Source organism: Alexandromys fortis, unplaced genomic scaffold, assembly GCF_014885135.2.
Source record: "Alexandromys fortis isolate MF-2015 unplaced genomic scaffold, M_Fortis_MF-2015_v1.1 scaffold_22, whole genome shotgun sequence".
NCBI classification, from domain to species: Eukaryota; Metazoa; Chordata; class Mammalia; order Rodentia; family Cricetidae; genus Alexandromys; species Alexandromys fortis.
In genome coordinates this window covers 15104859-15110858 of record NW_026067900.1, presented here as the reverse complement: position 1 = coordinate 15110858, position 6000 = coordinate 15104859, and positions in this window count along the sequence as shown.

Here is a 6000-nt window from a genome sequence, read left to right as displayed (position 1 = left end):
TTCTCAAATTTTAAAGTTAGGATCTTATTAAAATACAAAGTTTATACATCAGGATATGCTAAAATGGATAAAACACATAAAAGCAAAACATCTTTGCCTTTGATTTTAAAATTATTTGAAAATCTTACTAAATAGTAAAATCAAGTTTTCCTCAATAAAACTTAAAATTAGTGCCATGAATATAATAAAATACAGCTCTCCTCTGAATATCCAGTGCTTTAAAATTTTTAGTGTAGACAGTATAATGCAATTTTTATTCTTCCAAGTTCTTAAATATTTCTTCAGAACAATATTACATTCATGACAAGTCTGCAATAAAATCTTGAAGGTTTAAATACAATGTGTTGCCCATTAACTCTGTGAATTAGGGCAGCTTCTAAAAGAAAAACAAGTAAATTGCAGTCAGCGTGAGGAAATTAGACTGGGTTATGATTGCTATCTGTAAGTTGTGGCCTTAAATTATCCTGGCATGTGCCTTAAGGGCACAGAAAGTGTTCTAAATTAATTTTAGATGATAAACAGTTATGTTTGCTATCATCACAGAATCCAAGAGCAGTGCATCCCTTGATGCTTATACTATCATGTTTTAAATCCTCGGAACATCATTTTACAAGGTGACTTATTTATAGCAAAATTCTTCTTATTTTGCCTCAAGAAATTTTCTTAGATATTGGCAATAAAATTCCTTTCTTACTTCCTCCTAATGCGACTCTGAAATAAGATACACACACAGAGTGAGGGGGTGCACACACATGCTCATATTTCGTATACATCATTGAATTTCAAGTAACTTGTCTTCTCCTGATGTTTCAACATACTCTAGAGCTCCTAATAACAGATAACCAATATGATCACAAATCATGAAGGGGCTTTGTGATTCCTTTCTTATAATTTATGTCTAATTAAATTTTCTTTATTTTGATATGACTATAGATACATTTGTTACCCACTTTCCTCCATGAACATATCTCACAAAGCCACAGGAAAAAGAATCTCATAACAAGGGCATGGAGGTTGATACAATAAACACATACAAATACAAATGCCCACCTCATAAACCACAGCTTAAAAAAATCTTAATTTAAATACACAATAAAAATAATGAAATTAGAACAGAAGTAGAGGAGATTGAAATGAAAAAATAACTTAAAACTGGTTCTTCAAAAAGATCCATAAAGTTGATAAATATCTAGTCTGGTTAGCAGTGCAATATGTGTAAAAGTTTTTGGACCCATAAGTAAAGACAAAATCATCACTGAGAAACCTTTGAACAATAAAGGATGATAAACAAATTTTATGAGAAAGTTTATGGACAAAGTTTTTGAAGTGTTAGATTAAATGGCCAATTTCATTAAAGATGATATGACTATCAGAACAGCCTGGAGAGAAACAGATAATTTTAATATATTTATAGACATTTAAGAAATCAAATAACTAATACTAATGCTTCCTAATGGAAAGAGTCTGATAGATGTGATCAAACTGGAGGATTCTAGTGAACATCTAGGACAGAAATGATACCAATTTCCCCAAATACCTTCCATAAAACAAAAACTTTTGTTTTTATGACATTTGAAAGTCAATGAATGCAATCTTCCTCATCAAAGATTAGAAAAATAAAAAAAGAAAATCAATGAGGTTGTCAATAGACACAAAAGGCCTTCAGCTTCAAAAGTCAATCTTTAGGAAAAGAAAACCCCTCTGCACTCTAGGAGCAGCCCTCTGCTTGCTTGATTTACAGAAGAACATGTACATAGCACCTGCAGATAGCATCATGTTAATGGCAAGAGAGAAGCTGAGTGTCTTCTTTGCAAAATAAGAAAAAAGAAAAGAAAACGTAAAAGCTACATGGCTCCTGTTCAAAGCATACAGGAAATTCTGACAAATATAAAAAGAAAATGAAGGAATTGGGAAGAATAAATAAAAATTATTTTTAACCTAAATGAACTGATTATCTACCCATACAAAAATTTGGAAGCAATTGAACAAAAAGTTTCAGTTTATTGGGTTAATATGCAGAGTATGCTGAATTCTCATATGCCAATGATAAACAATGGAAACTTGAAATGGAAACAATCCCATGATAGTAGCAGTAAAAACAAGTAAAAAAAATCTAGCAAGCTATGGGTGGTGGTACAAGTCTATAATTCCAGTGTTACAGTGTTGGATGCTAGATTAAACATTCATTTGAGTCTATCCTTGGCTCTAGAGAAAATTCCAGGTTGGTCTTTGCTACGCAAGAGAGCATGTCTGAAACCAAATAAACAGTACAAGTCTACAACATGGAGAAATCTGCCCAAGATTAATATGTAGAAACTACAAAACTCTTAGGACCTTGTAGATTAGCTTCATCCAGTGCTGTTCCAGGTTGTCTTCTTTATCCTGTCTGCAATGTTTTGTAGCACAACTAGGATGCCTTTGCTGTAAAATCTTGTAAAGAGAAAAACTTTTTTTTGATAAAGAAAACAGACTCCTTAATGTTTCCAGCACTTTGATACTCAAAGTTTTAAAGTGTTTCCCACCAGATTTGCAATTATTTAGAGTGCAGATACAATGGCAGGAAATGACAGTTCTGACATTATATAAATACTGCAGGTAGATAACGATGTGTTGATAGCCTGCATCACAGTTGAGTCACTAATGTATCTACTTCTCTCAAAGAGTCTTTGCTGATCATCTGAATCATCTTTAGGGTGACCTGCTTGCTCCTTCAGTTCTGCGCCTTTCTACCAGTATCCTACACTTCTGAAGTTCAATGTGCACTCTGTAGAGGAAGACTGAAGATATTTGCCTTGCAAGGATTGGTGATGATCAGGGGTTATGTGCATATCTCACATTGCCAGTAACAGATGACTAGTTAAGAATGGCTTGGATTTCCAAACTGACAACATAAGCTGCTAGTTACAGAGGGGCTGAACCCTGAGGGCTCTAGTATTGAGCATAGAGCAGGACCCACGGGAACAGATATTCCTTAAAATCCAAAGGAAAACTTTGTTTGTTCTAGGGCCTAATGGCAGTCTATAACTTTATGTATAGATGTCAAAATATTGATCATTAATGCTTCACAAGGCTTCTTAAAATTGATGTTTTCATCTCTATCCATCCCCATTGCTGATGAAGATAGCCTATGGAGGCACATAACCTTGAACACAGGGGTATGGGATTGTATACAGATGAGCAGGTGCCTTCCAATTAGCCATATGAGGACATGAGGAGTAGGGTAAAAAAAATACCACTTAACTCTACCCTGAATACCAAGTATCTACAAGGCAGGTGGCTGAAAATGGCTCCTTTCCACATTATCTTGCAAGCAATCCTGGCTGAGAAAGGGTATTAAGGTTTTAGGCCAACGCCTGCAAAAGGACCAATAATGTCTCCACTCCCTGTGTCTCAGAACTAAAACATTCATGGAAATCAATGTGAGAACTCAGTGAATTTTAACGCTCTAACACAAACTTTCTATGAACTTTGTAATTGAATCTTCATAGCTGCTCTGTGAGGCAAATTCTATCAACATTTTACAGGTGCAGAAAAGAAGCCTTAGGGATGTTCAATAACTTGTCCAGATCACACAAGCAAAAGTTCGACATAAGACTTGAGGCAACAACTGTCTCAACTCAGCCCCCAACGTTTTGATTATTATTGTTCTCTAAGACATGAGTTCTTAATAGCTCAGAATGATTTCACTTTCAGAATAATGCTTTAAATCCGTTGGGGGACGTATTATTGGTTAATTAGTGTTCTTACTGCTGCAACAAAAATAAACCTGACAAAAACAACTTAGGAAGGGTTCATTTTGGCTCTCAGTTTGAATCCCTAGTGGTGGTAAAAGTATGGTTACCTTACATCAAAGGCTAAGGGACAGATAAAATCATGGTACCTAGACGCTTTTGTTCTCTTCTTAGTCCAACTGGCACCCCATATCCCGAACTAGTTCTTTTCACCATCAGTGTATGTCTTCCACGCTCAGTTAGTCCTCTCTGGAAAAGCATCCACAGGCACACTCAAATGTGTGCTTCACTATTGTCCTTGATATTTACTGATCTCATGTTGAAATAGGAGCGGCAGGGCTGCGTCCCCGGCACCTGGCCGCCCGCATGCATGGCTAGTTTATACCCAGAAATAATTACACGGAAACCGTATTCTTTCAAACACTGCCTGGCCTGGCTAGGTCCAGTTTCTTATTGGCTAGCTCTTACATATTGTTCTAACCCATTTCTAATATTCTGTGTAGCCCATGAGTTGGCTTACCAGAGAGGATCTTAACCTGCGTCTGTCTGGAGCTGGAGAATCATGGCGACTCTTCTCAGCTTCTTTTTCCCACAATTCTGTTCTGTTTTCTCCACCCACCTAAGGGTTGGCCTATCAAATGCAAATGGGCCTAGGCAGTTTCTTTATTAATAAGAAATCACTCCCACATCATTTCCCCTTTTTCTGTTTAAACAAAAAAGAAAGGCTTTAACTTTAACATAGTAAAATTACATATAACAAAACAGTTATTAAGCAAGAATTACAGTTACAATATTTATATCTATTTTATCTCTTATCATAACTAAGGAAAACTATAACTATTCATTCTTTAACTCCATCAAAGACTCCAGAAGGATATAATAATACTTAAGTAAACAAGAAATAAGAAAACTCTAGAAATGACAGAGACATCTCGCTGCCTGGACAGTCACCCAAAGTTCCTCTGTACCGATGGGGCATCCATCTTCGGCCTTCAGGTCCATGGTATCCAGAGACATTTCCATGAAGCAGGAAATTTTAAAGACAGTTCAGTCATTTTCTGCTGTGTCCTGCAGAATGTCTCGCAGACTCTTTTATGAATCAGGAACCCCGAAAGACCATCTCACCTTTAGGCAAGTTCAGCAGTCCTCTCTCTGAGGGTTCTCTGTGTTCAGTTTTATGCAACAGTCCAGGCAAGAGCAGTTTCTTGCCCAAATGACTATCAAACTCCATAAGGATCCTCTTCGATGCCCATCTTCCTCTTGAAGTAGATTGATGCTGCCAGGAGCAGACGTGTCTCCTTGTCATGAAAAGCCCTAAGTTATTAAAACATTTAAATGCCATATTCTGTAGCCTTTGAAAGATATGAAGAATGCCTATCTAACTGAAATATATCTCTATATATCTAGAAAATCTAATTAACATGACTACAAGCTTAACTATCAGTGATGATTATCCATTAACAACCTATATTTCCTAATTATACATTATATTTTTAAATGAACTACACAATCACAATACCTTAATCAAGATCAGAAATACATATACATATAACAAAATTGACCATAAAATCCATACCAATGCAAATTATTTATATCTATATCATATCCCCCTTTAAATGTAAAAGAACATTTATAAACAATATTTGGGAACATGGGCGTAGTTTTTTCTCTCCAAACTGCTTTCTGCTGAATTGGGGCGCTGTTAATCAGATCCTTTAGGGTGTAACCTGTGTGCCAGGTTTATCTCAGTTGGCAGTTGAGTGAAGTAATTTTTTGAGGGTGTTCACAGCAACCTTTCAGGAGGGCGTGGTCTGTCATACCAAATCGGAATAGATGCAATCCACAGGGTCACATCCTCTGTGAAAACAAAAGAAGACCCTCTCCAAAGCATCATATCCTTAGACCCAAATTTTGAAATCATAATACCCTCATGAAATCCATTTTGGTTTAGCTTGGCAGCCCATATAATGAAATGTCTCTCTGTACTTAGCTCCTTTACAGTCAAATATTTTAAAGAAAACACAATGTACATAATCCAGACTCTCTGTGAATTTTCCATTTTTACGTGGCTTATTTTTTTTATTTCTTTTAATCTCTTAACTATCTGTACTTTGTCTCTTTAAAGACTTTACCTTTTTTTTTTAAAGCATTAACTTTATTCTCTATATTTTTTTCTTCTCTCTCCCAAGCCTACGTACATTTATCCTACAGTGTCTGAATCTGTTCTATTGTGAATCAGTAATTTTTTTATTATCCAGGAGCATTTTTT